The sequence below is a fragment of the Oncorhynchus keta genome, chromosome 25 (assembly GCF_023373465.1).
Source record: "Oncorhynchus keta strain PuntledgeMale-10-30-2019 chromosome 25, Oket_V2, whole genome shotgun sequence".
NCBI classification, from domain to species: Eukaryota; Metazoa; Chordata; class Actinopteri; order Salmoniformes; family Salmonidae; genus Oncorhynchus; species Oncorhynchus keta.
Window position 1 is genome coordinate 18,448,364 of NC_068445.1, and position 17,848 is coordinate 18,466,211.

At 42.4% G+C, this 17,848-nt stretch overlaps 1 long non-coding RNA gene across 2 annotated transcripts; it reads right to left on the reverse strand.

Annotated features, from left to right (window-relative positions):
• Nucleotides 1-232: 232 nt before the first annotated feature.
• Nucleotides 233-12,343, reverse strand: LOC118374383 (uncharacterized). Of its 2 annotated transcripts, XR_004823599.2 has the most exons (4): nt 12,021-12,343; nt 11,072-11,392; nt 9,285-9,446; nt 233-944 (listed from the first exon to the last, which is right to left on the reverse strand). It is a non-coding gene; the product is annotated as an uncharacterized LOC118374383 (long non-coding RNA). The 2 variants fall into 2 exon arrangements; XR_008078903.1 differs by having other exon boundaries at nt 9,285-11,392.
• Between the last annotated feature and the right edge of the window lie 5,505 nt (nt 12,344-17,848).

A 17,848-nucleotide genomic window follows, 5' to 3' on the forward strand; every position in this document is an offset into this window, starting at 1 on the left:
ACCACAACAAGCAGAAGGTACTTAGTTCCTAATTTACACACTACAGCTTTTGATTCTTGGTCATAATCTGAGTAATTAAACCATGAAAAGATGCCTCCGAAACAAGTAAATCCAAGACAGTAGAGATATCATGAATGTGTTTGATGAAAATATGTAAGATAGGGGTCAATGAAACAAGTTGTGACACAGGCCTATTATTGTCTATTTTTGCCAGATCATAACCTTTTGCGTAGAGGGAAAGAGGTTGAGATCGGGATGCCGACCCAAGACCACAGAGTACACTAAACTGGAACAAAAAGTATAAAAAATATATGGTTTCCATAGTGTCAGTTCAATCCCTTTCATTGTTTTATTTATTGTTCAATCAATGCATGGAGGTTTCTGAATATTGATATGATGCTCCCAATGCGTAATGCAGAGTGTCAGAAGCTTATCGGTTGTTGTTTCTGTCTGGCACTAATTTTTGTTTTCTTCTTCAGTAGCGAAGTTGCATCTCTGTCATGCCAGAACTGTGGATATAGGTCTTAATTAAATAAGGCACCAAACTGATTCAAATCAAATCAAATTTATTTCGCCCTTCTTACATCAGCTGATATCTCAAAGTGCTGTACAGAAACCCAACCTAAAACCCCAAACAGCAAGCAATGCAGGTGTAGAAGCATGGTGGCTAGGAAAAACTCCCTAGAAAGGCCAGAACCTAGGAAGAAACCTAGAGAGGAACCAGGCTATGAGGGATGCCAGTCCTCTTCTGGCTGTGCCAGGTGGAGATTATAACAGAACATGGCCAAGATGTTCAAATGTTCATAAATGACCAGCATTGTCAAATAATAGTAATCACAGTGGTTGTCGAGGGTGCAACAGGTCAGCACGGCCAGGTGGACTGGGGACAGCAAGGAGTCATCATGCCAGGTAGTCCTGAGGCATGGTCCTAGGGCTCAGGTCCTCTGAGAAAGAGAGAATTAGAGAGTGCATACTTAAATTCACACTGGATAAGACAAGGAGAAATACTCCAGATATAACAGACTGACGCTAGCCCCCCGACACAAACTACTGCAGCATAAATACTGGAGGCTGAGACAGAAGGGGTCAGGAGACACTGTGGCCCCATCCGATGATACCCCCGGACAGGGCCAAACAGGCAGGATATAACCCCACCCACTTTGCCAAAGCACAGCCCCCACACCACTAGAGGGATATCTTCAACAACCAACTTATCATCCTGAGACAAGGCCGAGTATAGCCCACAAAGATCTCTGCCACAGCACAACCCAAGGGGGGGCGCCAACCTAGACAGGAAGACCACGTCAGTGACTCAACCCACTCAAGTGACACACCCCTCCTAGGGATGGCATGGAAGAGCACCAGTAGACCAGTGACTCAGCACCTGTAATAGGGTTAGAGGCAGAGAATCCCAATGGAGAGAGGGGAACCAGCCAGGCAGAGACAGCAAGGGTGGTTCGTTGCTCCAGTGCCTTTCTGTTCACCTTCACACTCCTGGGCCAGACTACACTCAATCATAGGACCTACTGAAGAGATGAGTCTTCAATAAAGATTAAAGGTTGAGACCGAGTCTGCGTCTCTCACATGGGTAGACAGACCATTCCATAAAAATGGAGCTCTATAGGAGAAAGCCTTGCCTCCAGCTGTTTGCTTAGAAATTCTAGGGACAATTTGGAGGCCTGCGTCTTGTGACCGTAGCGTACGTGTAGGTATGTACAGCAGGACCAAATCGGAAAGATAGGTTGGAGCAGCCCATGTAATGCTTTGTAGGTTAGCAGTAAAACCTTGAAATCAGCCCTTGCCTTAACAGGAAGCCAGTGTAGGGAGGCTAGCACTGGAGTAATATGATAATTTTGGGGGGTTCTAGTCAGGATTCTAGCAGCCGTATTTATCACTAACTGAAGTTTATCTAGTGCTTTATCCGGGTAGTCGGAAAGTAGAGCATTGCAGTAGTCTAACCTAGAAGTGACAAAAGCATGGCTTCATTTTTCTGCATCATTTCTGGTCAGAAAATGTCAGCTTTTTGCAATGTTACGTAGATGGAAAAAAGCTGTCCTTGAAACAGTCTTGATATGTTCGTCAAAAGAGAGATCAGGGTCCAGAGTAACGCTGAAGTCCTTCAGTTTTATTTGAGACGACTGTACAACCATCGAGATTAATTGTCAGATTCAACAGAAGATCTTTTTGTTTCTTGGGACCTAGAACAAGCATCTCTGTTTTGTCCGAGTTTAAAAGTAGAACGTTTGCAACCATCCACTTCCTTATGTCTGAAACACAGGCTTCCAGTGAGGGCAATTTTGGGGCTTCAACATGTTTCATCGAAATGTACAGCTGTGTGTCATCCGCATAGCAGTGAAAGTTAACATTATGTTTCCGAATGACATCCCCAAGAGGTAAAATATATAGTGAAAACAATAGTGGTCCTAAAACGGAACCTTGAGGAACACCAAAATGTACAGTTGATTTGTCAGAAGACAAACCATCCACAGAGGCAAACTGATATCTTTCTGACAGATAAGATCTAAATCAGGCCAGAACTTGTCCGTGTAGACCAATTTGGGTTTCCAATCTCTTCAAAAGAATGTGGTGATCAATGGTATCAAAAGCAGCACTAAGGTCTAGGAGCACGAGGACAGATGGAGAGCCTCGGTCTGTCGCCATTAAAACGTCATTTACCACCTTCACAAGTGCAGTCACAGTGCTATGATGGGTCTAAAACCAGACTGCAGCGTTTCTTATACATTGTTGGTCTTCAGGAAGGCAGTGAATTGCTGCGCAACAGCTTTTTAAAACATTTTTGGAGAGGAATGGGGATAGTTTTTAAAATATTGTCTGGGTCAAGGTTTGGCTTTTTCAAGAGAGGCTTTATTACTGCCAATTTTAGTGAGTTTGGTCGACATCCGGTGGATAGACAGCCGTTTATTATATTCAACATAGGAGGGCCAAGCACTGGAAGCAGCTCTTTCAGTGGTTTAGTTGGAATTGGGTCCAGTATGCAGCTTGAAGGTTTAGGGGCCATGATTATTTTCAGCATTGTGTCAAGAGATATAGTACTAAAACACTTGAGTGTCTCCCTTGATCCTAGGTCCTGGCAGAGTTGTGCAGACTCAGGACTACTGAGCTTTGGAGGAATACTCAGATTTAAACAGGAGTCCGTCATTTGCTTTCTAATGATCATGATCTTTTCCTCAAAGAAGTTCATGAATTTATAGCTGCTGAAGTGAAAGCCATCCACTCTTGGGGAATGCTGCTTTTTAGTTAGCTTTGTGACAGTATCAAAAATAAATAAATAAATATTTTTCTCAATTAAGTTGGAAAAATAGGATGATCGAGGAGCAGTGAGGGCTCTTCGATACTGCACGGTACTGTCTTTCCAAGCTAGTCGGAAGACTTCCAGTTTGGTGTGGCACCATTTCCATTCAGATTTTATGGAAGCTTGCTTCAGAGCTCGGGTATTTTCTGTATAGCAGGGAACTAGTTTCTTATGACAAATGTTTTTAGTTTTTAGGGGTGCAACTGCATCTATGGTATTGCACAAGGTTACATTGAGTTCCTCAGTTAGGTGGTTAACGGATTTTTGTCCTCTGACGACCTTGGGTAGGCAGAGGGAGTCTGGAAGGGCATCAAGGAATCTTTGGGTTGTCTGAGAATTTTTAGGATGACTTTTGATGATCCTTGGTTGGGGTCTGAGCAGATTATTTGTTGCGATTGCAAACATAATAAAATGGTGGTCCGATAGTCCAGGATTATGAGGCAAAACATTAAGATCCACAACATCTTTTCCATGGGACAAAACTAGGTCCAGAGTATGACTGTGGCGGTGAGTAGGTCCGGAGACATGTTGGACAAAACCCACTGAGTCGATGATGGCTCTGAAAGCCTTTTGGAGTGGGTCTGTGGACTTTTCCATGTGAATATTATCTGCTATGACTACAAGGTCCGATAGGAATTCAGGGAACTCAGTGAGGAACGCTGTATAACTGCCTTGGAAGTGAGGGATCTAAAATTAAGTAGACTTATTTTGAGATGTGAGGTATCACAATCTCTTTCAATAATGGCAGGAATGGAGGAGGTCTTTATTCCAGTGAGATTGCTAAAGTGAACACCGCCATGTTTAGTTTTGCCCAACCTAGGTCGAGGCACAGACACAGTCTCAATGGGGATAGCTGAGCTGACTACACTGACTGTGCTAGTGGCAGACTCCACTAAGCTGGCAGGCTGGCTAACAGTCTGCTGCCTGGCCTGCACCCTATTTCATTGTGGAGCTAGGGAAGTTAGAGCCCTGTCTATGTTTGTAGATTTTATTTTTATTTTTTAATAAGATGAGAGCACCCCTCCAGCTAGGATGGAGTCCGTCACTCCTCAACAGACCAGGCTCGGTCCTGTTTGTGGGTGAGTCCCAGAAAGAGGGCCAATTATCTACAAATTCTATCTTTTGGGAGAGGCAGAAAACAGTTTTCAACCAGCGATTGAGTTGTGAGACTCATCACTCCCCCTAACTGGGAGGGGGCCAGAGACAATTACTCGATGCCGACACATCTTTTTAGCTGATTTACACGCTGAAGCTATGTTGTGCTTGGTGACCTCTAACTGTTTCATCCTAACATCGTTGATGCCGACGTGGATAACAATATCCCTATACTCTCTACACTCGCCAGTTTTAGCTTTAGCCAGCACCATCTTCAGATTAGCCTTAACGTCAGTAGCCATGCTCCCTGGTAAACAGTGTATGATCGTTGGATGATTAATTTTAAGTCTAATACTGCGGGTAATGGAGTCGCCAATGACTAGCGTTTTCAATTTGTCAAAGCTAATGGTGGGAGGCTTCGACGTCTCAGACCCCATAACGGGAGGAGTAGAGACCAGAGAAGGCTCGGCCTCTGACATGCTGCTTAATGGGGAGAACCGGTTGAAAGTTTCTGTCGGCTGAATGAGCGACACCGGTTGAGCATTCCTACAGCCTTTCCCTCCAGAAGCCATCATGTTAATGTTACTACTTAGCTCCGGCTGGTGGAGGTCCTGACCAACCACGCCCAGAAAAAGCGTCCAGAGCAAAAAAGAATGAATGAAAAAAAAAAAGTTGAGTGAGGGAAAAGCTAAAAATATAAACGTTAATTAAAAAGTAAAAACAGTAAAGTTGTCAGGTAGCAAAGTAAGGTTATCAACAAAACGCACAGCAGCACGTAAACACGTCTGCAAGTTGTGACAGGAACTGACAGTGAAATTAAAAAGCAGCCTGATTCCTGGTGAAGAACACTTGCTTGGTTTAATCAATATAGATTTTTTTTTATTTTTACAAATTGATATTACGCAATATGCTTATTAGATGACAATGCAGAGGACACTTGCCTTATTGAGGGAATTTGTGAAGCTGAGAAAGATAAGCATGCCTTTGTAATTTGGTGGAAAAAACTATTGGAACCATTTCCCTGTTTGACCTCTAGGTTTTATTGGCATTATGACACCTCCATTGTGGGGCTCTATAAAACAAGATAGTAAGACGTGTTTAGAGGAGATCATTTTAACAAACAGTGCAGTTCAAAGAGGAAGCATATCTAGTCTCTTAATAAATGTCAAGTTATTGTGATCGTGGCACAACTGCTGAGCTTGCATTCATAGTGGATGAGTTGCTACCAGAATCTGCTATTTGACCTGATAATAGGTCCACAAGATTTGACCCGTTTGTGGGCGTCAAAGTGTCATTCCATGGTACTTCATTAGACCAACAAGCATAGTGTAGCTGAGCGACTCAGGCCTGCGCTGCCGTGAACCAATGTGCGTCCACTCTGCTCCCCAACAAGATGTATTTTATCCGCTACCTCATCAAAGAAGTCACTCAGAGGTGATGATGGAGAGTCTAACATGTATATGGATATAGTCCATCTGTGCAGTGGAAGTGTTTGTGATGTCATTGATGTGTGGCATTGATGATGCAGGTTATGTTGAAACGAGATATGACAGCCTTGTCGTTTACAGCTCTGCCGTTGCGGAGGAAGAGGTGTTTGGTGACTTGACACCCATGGAAACGGATTATCCAAAGGAAGTATGTAGGCAGCTTTGTGACGTGTGTGTGTGTGTGGACCATGGATAACTCTGACTGGCGGACATATGACGATGGCACTGTTAAAATATATGGGAGAAAGACCCTTATTAGGCAACAACACAAAATTAAATTTTAAAGTAAGTGCCCATGAATTGATATAATCATCTGGCTGCATTCCAAGCCACCTGCAGTCTACATCCCACAAATCTAAAAGCATTGATTTGGTGGAGACATGTGTTCCGTCTCAAATGGCAACCCTTTCCCTATATAGTGCACTACTTTGACCACCAGGGCCCATAGGGCTCCTGTCAAAAGTGGCGAACTATAAAGTAGAGAACGACTGATATGGATTTGTTATTTTTGTATTAGTTTCTTCAATATCATTCAGTTTGAACATTTGATGTCAATTTCCCAGAGACAGCCATGCATGCATTAATGCATACATTTTAAAATGAAACAATACATTTGTTGTTACCAATGGTATTACGATGGCATAGGTCTACTCACAATACAGGTGAATGCATTTTCAGTAGGAGTGTGTATGAATTGAGTTATTGTGCTTGTTTTGGCTGATCAGTGGAGTCTATGGTGCTACAGTAGATAAACAATCTGTTTGCCTTCAGTTTGGGACTTATAGTAGCCTACTGATCAACAATATTTGCATAGAAGCATCACTCCAGCATGTCACGCCTGTATGGAAGGACATCATAAAGGCACTGCTGTACGTTTGAGAATATAAAAGAACCAGTGGTGATTTTAGCACGTAAATCTTTGTGGGGCAATTATTTTTTTTAGATGCATGCCAGCAAGCCACTACACAACACATTAATAGCACTATAACGGTGACAAACGTTGCCTGCAAACTGGTAGGGCCTACATAAAGCTGTCCCAACAGAAGAGCTTTCTTTTCAGCACCATGGAGTGAATCCTTATAACTGCTACACCTGGCTATCAGTTGAGCCTTGTCTGGCAGCGAAACAGTTCATTCAGCCTCATTTACTGCCTTTAAAAAAACATAGCTGATATGGCTGACTTGCTAAAACAAATGTGGTTTCTACTGACAATTGAGATGTACAAACTATGGCATAAGGGAACGTGAGCGGATAAGCGGCAATCCGTAGTGAAATTTTGTGGCCAATGACCTTGAGCCTTCTTGGATGGGCACTTTTAATGTAAATCTACGGCTGCACCCAAGGGGCTTGAACTTTCTAGCTCTCCCTGTAGATTTTGCAGTGACATAGTGTCCCTATGAATGACAGAACACTGAGCCAATAGGCTCTATGCATTATACCGCCACCAACATTGTAATTTACTTCCGACCGGGTTGATGACTTCTGGAACGATTTCTGCTATTGTTTTTATCACTACCTTACTAGCTTTCTAACTGTTGTCGGTGCATTTGACTGAAATAGTTCCCAATGGCTATGTTTAAATTACAGCCATGCGAAGGAGGTGCTAATGAACATTGTTCAGTGCCTCTGTTCAGTTTCTTCCAAATCTAATCGTATTGTGAGCTTCTATAGCTTCCCGGTCGATGTAGAGATCAAAATAAGAAACTGACCGCCCAACACAGCTTTGGTCTACAGCGATTTGCTGGTTCTTTAATTTAAATGTTTTTATTTCAACTTTATTTAACCAGGTAGGCTAGTTGAGAACACGTTCTCATTTGCAACTGCGACCTGGCCAAGATAAAGCAAAGCAGTTCGATACATACAACAACAGAGTTCCACATGGAATAAACAAACGTACAATCAATAATACAGTAGAAAAATGTATATACAGTATGTGCAAATGAGGTAGGATAAGAGAGGTAGGCAATAAATAGGCCATGGTGGCGAAGTAATTACAATATAGCAATTTAACACTGGAATGGTAGAATGTGCAGAAGATTAATGTGCAAGTAGAGATACTGGGGTGCAAAGGAGCAAGATAAATAAATAAATACAGTATGGGAATGAGGTAGATTGGATGGGCTATTTATAGATGAGCTATGTACAGGTGCAGTGATCTGTGAGCTGCTCTGACAGCTGGTGCTTAAAGCTAGTGAGGGAGATATGAGTCTCCAGCTTCAGTGATTTTTGCAGTTAGTTCCAGTCATTGGCAGCAGAGAACTGGAAGGAGAGGCAGCCAAAGGAAGAATTGGCTTTGGGGGTGACCAGTGAGATATACCTGCTGGAGCGCGTGCTATGGGTGGGTGATGCTATGGTGACCAGTGAGCTGACAAGGTTATACGTTTTTACACAAGGTACAGTAATGATTTGTTATTATCCAACATTACTATTGTTTATTATTTACTATGAATTATTATTATCCCAAAGTCCATCTTAACTTTAAGAACATGTTCATTGTTATTTAAAACAATGCTAGCATGTCTTAGCATAAGTAGGCACATTGAATGTATATTAGTCCACTTCCCAGATTAAATAACGGAACACTTAAAATAAATTCACTACTGTGAATTACAGTATGAATTGCAGTAACAAGAAAAACAGGCTACAATAGCAGCTAGGTCATGTCTAGTGCTACTTGATGCTTAGAGAAGATGGGCAAGAATAGTAATGAGCTTTTGTGGTATTCAAATACTCTGGGTCTGTCTTTAGATTTGCAAGCTACACCCACCTGATGGCCTTCTGGCACTTGATTGAGCAGGCAGCAGAAACCAAGTTTATAAGAGTCACAAGCACCAATCCATCTGAAACAAGTGTACCTCTAAGAAAACCGGTAAGGGAAACTTCATTAAATACTTAAGATATGATTTGATCTGACTGTAATTGTTAAACACTATTTACTTTTTGTTATGGATCGAATATAAGGACTGTATTGTACTAAAACTGCCATCAATCGACAAGTTCTTCTTGTTTATGACTCATCTGTCACTGGGTCTGAAGCAGAAGGATTTGGCCCATTGGTTCAGCATCCATCAATCGACATTACTATTCTTGCCCTGTCTGCTTGGATCAGCACGGATATGGATCCCCAAGGAAACCATCAAAGGCCACCTGAGTTCAAGGACTATCCAGACACCCAGGTAGTGATCGACTGCACTGAACTCCGCTTGCAGACACCATCTTCACTCCTACTGCAGAGTGAGGTGTTTTCTTCCTACAAGACACACTGTACCTTTTAAGGGCATGTTGGGAATGTCACCACATGGAGCTGTCACTTTTGTGTCATTGTTGTATGCTGGATCTGTGAATGACAAGGAGATCTTCAAGCAGTCTGGAATTATTTCCTTACTCACCCCTGACATGGCCATTATAGTGGAGGGCTTCCTCGTAGATGACATTGTTCAGTGCAAGGTCTACCAGCCAGCCTTTCTGTCAAGACGCACACAGATGCCAGCGCATGAGGTTAGGGAGACCCAATCCATTGCCAGGCTGAGAGTGCATGTTGAAAGAATGATCTGCAGAGTAAAGGAACACAAGCACCATCTCAGGCAGCATCAGCCATTTATTTGCAGTGGCATGCCTGTTGGTCAACTATCAAATCGGACCTTTGGTCAGAGCATGGGCCAAGCCAGTGTAAATGTACATGTGTTTATTTTCTAGCAGCAAAATAATAATTTGTTTATCTACGACATGTATCAATCATTTGTGTGGTAGTGAATATCAGTTTGTGTGGAGCTTGTATTGGCTTTAATTAGGCAATGAGTGACAGGGGTGGGGGAAAGAAATTAAGTAAACACAGTACAGCCAGAATGCAAGATTGAATACAATGTTAGAGATGTGTAATTGATTAACTGAACAGTTGAACATTTGCTGAAATAGATTTATTTTAAACAAATCTATTCTACTGTAGTTTTCACAAGAACATCAATACTTATTTTTCATGAAACCCATGCAGGGGATCCATTCAGGTGCGAGAGACACTTCTGCAAGTAAAAGTGGTCAACCTTCTCTCTTAATAGTTTTTGAAACCTGTAGATCTTTATACATCCTTTCAACTAGGATGTCCTCCTGTGCACAGCTGACAAAGTCACACCAGCTACAACCTGTGGGAAGGATTTGACCTTACACCTGCCAGTAGTAAGCATGAGATCTCTTCAAATTCAGCTCTCCATTCTATATCTTCAGGTAAGGGCACTCAACATAACTTGGTACATTTGGGCACTTGACCTCAAAGAGTCCAAAGTGTAGTCTCACACTGGGATCAAATATGATGCCCTCTGGAGAGGATCCTAACCACGGAGCATCTCGGTGCACTACGTAGCCACACGGAAAGATGTTAACATTCTTCAGTGTGCAGTACTCCTGTACAGCCACTGGCTCCATGGCTAGCCCCCTTCATCTCCACGGTCTGCATACCAGATCACTTGAACATCCGCTCAGCTAGGTCAGCTGTGGTCTCTCCCCGGTCATGGCAAACCTCTCGGAAACAAGAGGATGTTATTCTCATTTTCCTGAGCTGATGCCCTGCTGCTCTGCTCCCTTGTAGCAACCTTGACTTTGTGTGACATCTCGTAGGTTGTCTCTAATGCTTTGACGTGGAACTGCTTCTGATGGATAAGGACGTAAGCACACTGGGAAGACTGAAGCCTGTAGCCATCTAATGGAAGTATTGGTGGAGAAGGGGCATCGGCAATCTTCAGTTTCATGGGTCTTTGGTTGTGGAAGTTGACAGGATAGCACACTGCCAGCTTGCACTGGCCCAAAGGCCAGCTGACATTTCCATTGTTGTCACAAGAGGGGCAGTAAGTGGAGAAAAGTTGGAATACGTTTCTGAGAAGGTCCATGTCAGGCATGTATCCATTGAGTGCTTTGTAGAGAACTTTTGCAAAACATTTTTAAACTTTAACATCAGGTTGGAGATATTACTATGACAAAGACTCATGTAACTTTTCCAGAAACAGCACAAGCCCAAAGTTCAAATAAAATGGATTAAAATATACAGATTATATATTTCCCCCCAGTCTTTGTCCCAAACATTTGTCATTACATCATAAAGATGCCACTGTTTAGGCTTATCATCTAGATACAAAAAAAAAAAAAGTTTTCTAAAATGTTTCCATTCTAGTAACCTCCAACTTACCTTATTCCTTCAGCACATGAGTTAGTAGGTTTACAGAACACTATCCCATCAACCGGACCTAGCTTCCCACCCTAATTAACAAGGATTTACTGTTACATAGGCTGAATACTTTTCAACTGCATTTTTTATGAATATTGGCTTGTGCCAACACTGTTCTGTGTCTGTGCAGCTATAAACTGATGGTGCAGCAGGAATGTTTAGTTGAGAGTAGTGCGCTGTCTGGTAAAGAAGGGCCACCAGATGATTGCACATAAAACTTCCTGCAACACAGGAGCAGTGGCTATGGACCACTATCACTGGTACGGAGTGCTTTAACACCATCTGTGAAGATAAGTGAGAAACAAGAATGATGCGGTCCATAAATAACAATAAACATAGTAGTGTCTAGTCTTCTTAACTAGGGGCTAATTTAACTATACAGGAATACAGGAATACATTGTGTTTCGGTACCACAATTACCACTGCATCAACAGATCTTTACCAAATAGGCTGTTAAGTGGGCAATTCTAAATTGGGATTGGGACCCATCATTAATATCTATCTATTGATAAGATTAAACGTTGACACTGTCTCCAACACAATTTGACCATGATGACAGTGTCCCACAGCAGATGTTTAACAAGGTCCAGAGTAGCTATCTATAATCTTTCCCTACTCTCATGCTGTGCGGCTTTTCACTCTTCCTCATGGACCTGTGACAGGCAGCCCTCACGGTGATCTCCCCTGTCAATGTACCTTTGTTAGATACTATATAGAAGACATGAATAACAAGTATTTTTTTAGCTAGCAAGCATAGCTTAACCAAGCTAACGAAAATACACACATTCTCAGGTATATTCTGTCAACGTTACATCATTTTACGAAGTAACTAGTTACAGTTAATAGTTAAATTAGCTAGCTAATATGATTGTAGCTAGCTAACGTTATCTGTCACTGACTTGGTACTCACCTTCATAGTTGTCTATGTAGCTTCCTATATACATCTTGAACCCCTTTTCATTCTTGCTAGCTGGAGTCTGAGGCTGATTTAACAATTCGATGTACATAATTAATATTAATTTGAGGCAAGTCCTGAAGACACATAGTAAAAAACTGTGACATAGTGGTAGTAACGTCGATAACTAGACTGACTTCCGTTCTATAGTATGCGCCACCGGAAATTGCCACGCCAGTAGGAAGTGTGTTTAGAACATTCGATCATGGAATGTGCATAAAGGGCTACCAAATCTGATTTGTGTGTCCAGACGGCAGTAATTTGCTGACATGGTTACACTAGTTGTCATGGTAACGACTGGTGTGTGCGCAGTGGTGGAGGCACAGCTAAAAGCTAGGCTAGGTTGAAGATACCATTGTAGCTAACAACCTCCACCTAATAATTATCATGAAAAACAAATACCGTTACCATCACAATCAACTTCAAAGGGAGGCAACAATCATATAATATAATTGGCTTAGCAGCCAATGTGTATTATTTAACATTACTATTAAAACAGTACTTACAGGAATGAGTAATTGTTTACAAGTTGCTAGCTAGCTAGCATTTTGTTGTTTGTTGTTGAGTCACTTCAAACTGGCAATTTCAACAAGGCTTTAGATATCTAAACCTATTGCCAAACTTTATTTAGGCAAACGTCCTTCTTTCCCTGTTAAGACAATAATCTAATGTTATGATGAGCGAAGGGGGGAACCCAAAAGCGGACTCAGAAGTGGAAACCGGGATGAATGTACAAATGTTTAATGAACAGAGAAATGGGGAGTGCAGAACCAGGGTAGCTCAGATGAGTTGTAAAAAAACAGGAGTGTAGAGTGAGGTTGGAGTTGGCTGAGTAGAACAGGGGAACAGGTCTTGAGGGGAATCCAAGTTAATGGTGGTGAGTGATATCCAGAGCAAGGTGGTTGGTGGTGAGATGTGGAACAGGAGCCAGAGGCAGAGCGGTAACTACAAGGAGAGGACAAAAATGGTGTAAGGCCGGAAAACGAGCACAGCAGAGCAACAGGATCTTGAGAATAGACAAAAGGCTAGAATGATAACTGACTGAGCAGAGATTACGATCTGGCAGAGTGGCAGATCGGAAGTGGCAGGAATGGGTATATAGAGGTCTTAATTTATGACTCCAGCACATCTGTCTCCAACCACACAATTAAACAGAGGAAGTGGGAGGGAGAGAGAGTACAGGGAAATAACTGTAGATCAAGGAGACACCGGGCGACCACCAGAGGGCGTGGCAGGAGCAAGCGTGACATCTAATCCGACCATCAACTGGACATTTACGGATACGATTGCGTCTGGTCAGATCAGCACACTAGTAAATGGCTAACTTTACAATGCAAGTCAGATGGCTCGTTGCCGAAAACGGTGCATGTACAAAATGATAACCAGCTAACGTTAGCTATTAGCTCCTATCTGATATTTTATCACCATGTTTTTCTAGCCAGCTAGGTAGCATAGTCACTAATAGAGCTAGCTAACACCACAGATGAAAGGGTTACTTATTGTAATCTTAGCTATCTGCTTAGCTAGCTTGCATGCATGTCTGGGCACGTCGGCACAAGCCTTTTTATTAGTGAATTAGCTAAACGAATATTTGCAACAAGAGTTTTTGGTCACTGTGATTTCATCCATTTCTCAATACTGCACCTTTCTGTTGGAGAATGAGCTTGCTTGCTGCTATTGATTTTCTGTGCTCATGGCTCAGGTAGTGATGAGTGGCGGCTGGCATAACAGCAGCTTTGCTATGTAGAAGGACTATCGGCAAAGCCAATAGAGAAGAGTTAATAGACTAGAAAAGGCCAAGGTAGCTAATAAGATAACATTTGGGACACAATCGACCAATCAGACCAAATGAGGAAGTAAGGATGTGTTGAACATCGCAGGTAGGCCTACTACATAGAGGTAGATAGAGGGCTCTTTGCATCTGTGCCATAATAGTTCTGTGATGGCATTGGCAATGCCATGGAGGGCCTTCTCCATTTCACAGTAGGCAAGGGTGCATACTGCCACCTGGAATGTGTTGTCTGAACAGGTATAAAGACAAGGTTAATGATTTACTTCCACATGTAGGGTGCGTGCTAGGCACCAAACTACCTCCATACTTCCATTCATTTTTTAAAAGCGGTACCGGTTGCCTTCAGACCAGTCCCATGACACTTTTGGGGGTCATAGAGCAAAACGGAGAACACCATTTTGTTTGTGAGAACCTCGCCCTTCGGATGCTACAGACGTTTTCGTGAGAAGACTGATTTTCGGGATGTCTCATGGTCTGACAAACACTGCTGTAGCTCGGCCACCTTCCACCGCAGATACGGAAGGCCGCCATTGGTGGATGCGGTGGATTAAGACGCAGCCCAAAAGCTTAAACTGACGGGTTTTGTTGGGGATTTTTTTATTATGTTACTTAAATTGATGCACCGGTGCGTCAATAGATTCTAGGGGTTTTTAACCTGTCTCCTCTTCAGCTACACTGATTAGAAGTGGATTTAACAAGTGACATCAATAAGGGATCATAGGCTGTCACTTCTATTCACCTGGTCAGTCTGTCATGGAAAGAGCCTGTGTTCTTCATGTTTTGTATACTCAGTGTATGTCAGTCATTCAATTAGCCCATGTCAGTAAACGTATAGTAATCATGGCTAAATTAACGACCGGGCACATAGCCAAGGACCCTGGCCTCCAGGGGGCCCCCATTGATTGTGTTAGTCACTTTCAATCAGATAATCAGATAATGGCTGGGGATATTTTTTGCTGTTCATCAACAATCATTTTAGATTTGTTATATTGTATAGAAATGCAGTAAATGAGCTTAAAATGATGAGCCAGTCAATCTCTGAAAATAACATACAGTGCCTTCAGAAAGTGTTCATACCCCTTTACCCCTTGATTTATTTTGTTGTGTTACAGGCTGAATTCAAAATGTATTAAACATATATTTTTTCTCACCCATCTACACACAATACCCCATAATGAAAAAGTGAATTACAAATCCATTGAAAATGAGAAATATCTAATTTACATAGGTATTCACACCGCTAAGGCATTTGTAGAAGCACCTTTGGCAGCGATTAGTCTTTCTGGGTCTCTAAGAGCTGTCTCTAAGAGCAGTCTCTAAGAGCTGTCTCTAAGAGCTGTCTCTAAGAGCTGTCTCTAAGAGCTTTCCACACATGGATTGTGCAACGTTTACACATTTTATTGTTTTTTAAATTCTTCAGTCTCTGTCAAATTGGTTGTTGATCATTCCTAGACAACCATTTTCAGGTCTTGCCATAGATTTCAGTCAACTATAACTTGGCCACTCAGGAACATTTATTGTCGTCTTGGTAAGCAACTCCAGTGTAGATTTGGCCTTGTGTTTTAGATTATTGTCCTGCTGAAAGATGACTTATTCTCCCATTGTCTGGTGGAAAGCAGACTGAACCAGGTTTTCCTCTAGGATTTTGCCTGTGCTTCGCTCCCTTCTTGTACGTTTAGTCCCTGAAAGTTACAAGCATACCAATAACATGTTGCAGCCACCACTATGCTTGATAATATGGAGAGTGGTACTCAGTAATGTGTTGCATTGTATTTGGCCCAAACATAACACTTTGTATTCATTACAAAAAGTTTATTGCTTTGCCACATTTTTTTGCAGTATTACTTTAGTGACTTGTTGCAAATAGGATGCATGTTTTGGAATATTTGTATTCTGTACAAGCTTCCTTCTTTTCACTCTGTCAATAAGGTTAGTATTGTGGAGTAACTACAATTTTGTTGAGCCATCCTCAGTTTTCTACTATCACAGCCATCAAATTCTGTAACATTTTTAAAGTCACCATTGGCCTCACGGTGAAATCCCTGATCGGTTTCCTTCCTCTCTGGCAACTGAGTTATGAAGGACACCTGTATCTTTGTAGTGACTGGATGTATTGATACACCATCCAAAGTGCAATTAATAACTTCATCATGCTCAAAGGAATATTCAATGTCTGCTTTTTTTACCCATATACCTATTGGTGCCCTTCTTTGTGAGGCATTGGAAAACCTCCCTGGTCTTTGTGGTTGAGTCTGTGTTTGAAATTCGCTGCTCGACTGAGGGACCTTACATATACATATGTGTGGGGTACAGAGATGAGGGAGTCATTCAAAAATCATGTTAAACACTATAATTGCACACAGAGTCCATGCAACTTATTATATGACTTGTTAAGCAAATTCTTACTCATGAACTTATTTTGGCTTGACATTACAGCAACTTGACAGTAGCTCTGTTTTATTAAAATAGTTCATATCATATGCCAAAACATGCTTCACACATTGAAAAAAGAAAGACAAATTATCTAAATTCAGTGAACAAGCTCTCAATCTTTTCAGGAAGTAGCAACGCGACGTCATGTTTGTTTCCCTCAGCTACAAAATCGCAAAGTGACCAAATCTTTCGACGCGTTTCGTTTAAAGGATAGTTCTGCCAAATTAAAAACTTGTGTGTGATAGCTTTAATCGTGGATAGAATTAATTTATGTGAGAGATGAAAGGAAACAAGAGAAAAGAGAACAGTGAATGAACAACCTTCAAACAAGAGTGGAGAAATGGCTCCGAGTGCAGACTGTTGGATGACAGCACCATGCTGGATACTAATGAATATAAACTCAGCAGGACTTTTCAGGACTCTTGTCTTTCAAAGATAATTTGTAAAAATCCAAATGTCTTCACAGATCTTCATTGTAAATGGTTTAAACACTGTTTCCCATGCTTGTTCAATGAACCATAAACAATTAATGAACATGCACCTGTGGAACGGTCATTAAGACACTAACAGCTTACAGACGGTAGGCAATTAAGGTCACAGTTGTGAAAAATTAGGACACTAAAGAGGCCTTTCTACTGACTCTGAACAACACCAAATGAAAGATGCCCAGGGTCCCTGCTCATCTGCATGAACGTGCCTTAGGCATGCTGCAAGGAGACATGAGGACTGCAGATGTGGCCGGGCAATAAATTGCATTGTCCGTACTGTGAGACGCCTAAGACAGAGCTACAGGAAGACAGGATAGACAGCTGATCGTCCTCGTGGTGGCAGACCACGTGTAACAACACCTGCACAGAACCGATACATCCGAACATCACACCTGCGGGACAGGTACAGGATGGCAACAACAACTGCCCGAGTTACACCAGGAATGCACAATCCCTCCATCAGTGCAATAGGCTGAGAGAGGCTGGACTGAGGGCTTGTAGGCCTGTTGTAAGGCAGGTCCTCACCAGACATCACCGGCAACAACATCGGCCTATGGGCACAAACCCACCGTCGCTGGACTAGACAGGACTGGCAAATGGTGCTCTTCACTGACAAGTCGCGGTTTTGTCTCACCAGGGTTAATGGTCAGATTTGCGTTTATCGTTGAAAGAATGAGCATTACACAGAGGCCTGTACTCTGGAGCGGGATTGATTTGGAGGTGGAGGGTCCGTCATGGTCTGGGATGGTGTGTCACAGCATCATCGGACTGAGCTTGTTGTCATTGCAGGCAATCTCAACTCTGTGCATTACAGGGAAGACATCCATGTGGTACCCTTCCTGCAGCCTCATCCTGACATGACCCTCCAGCATGACAACGCACCAGCCATACTGCTTGTTCTGTGCATGATTTCTTGCAAGACAGGAATGTCAGTGTTCTGCCATGGCCGGCGAAGAGCCCGGATCTCAATGGGACACGTCTGGGACCTGTTGGATCGGAGGGTGAGGGCTAGGGCCATTCCCCCCAGAAATGTCCGGGAACTCGCAGGTGCCTTGGTGGAAGAGTGGGGT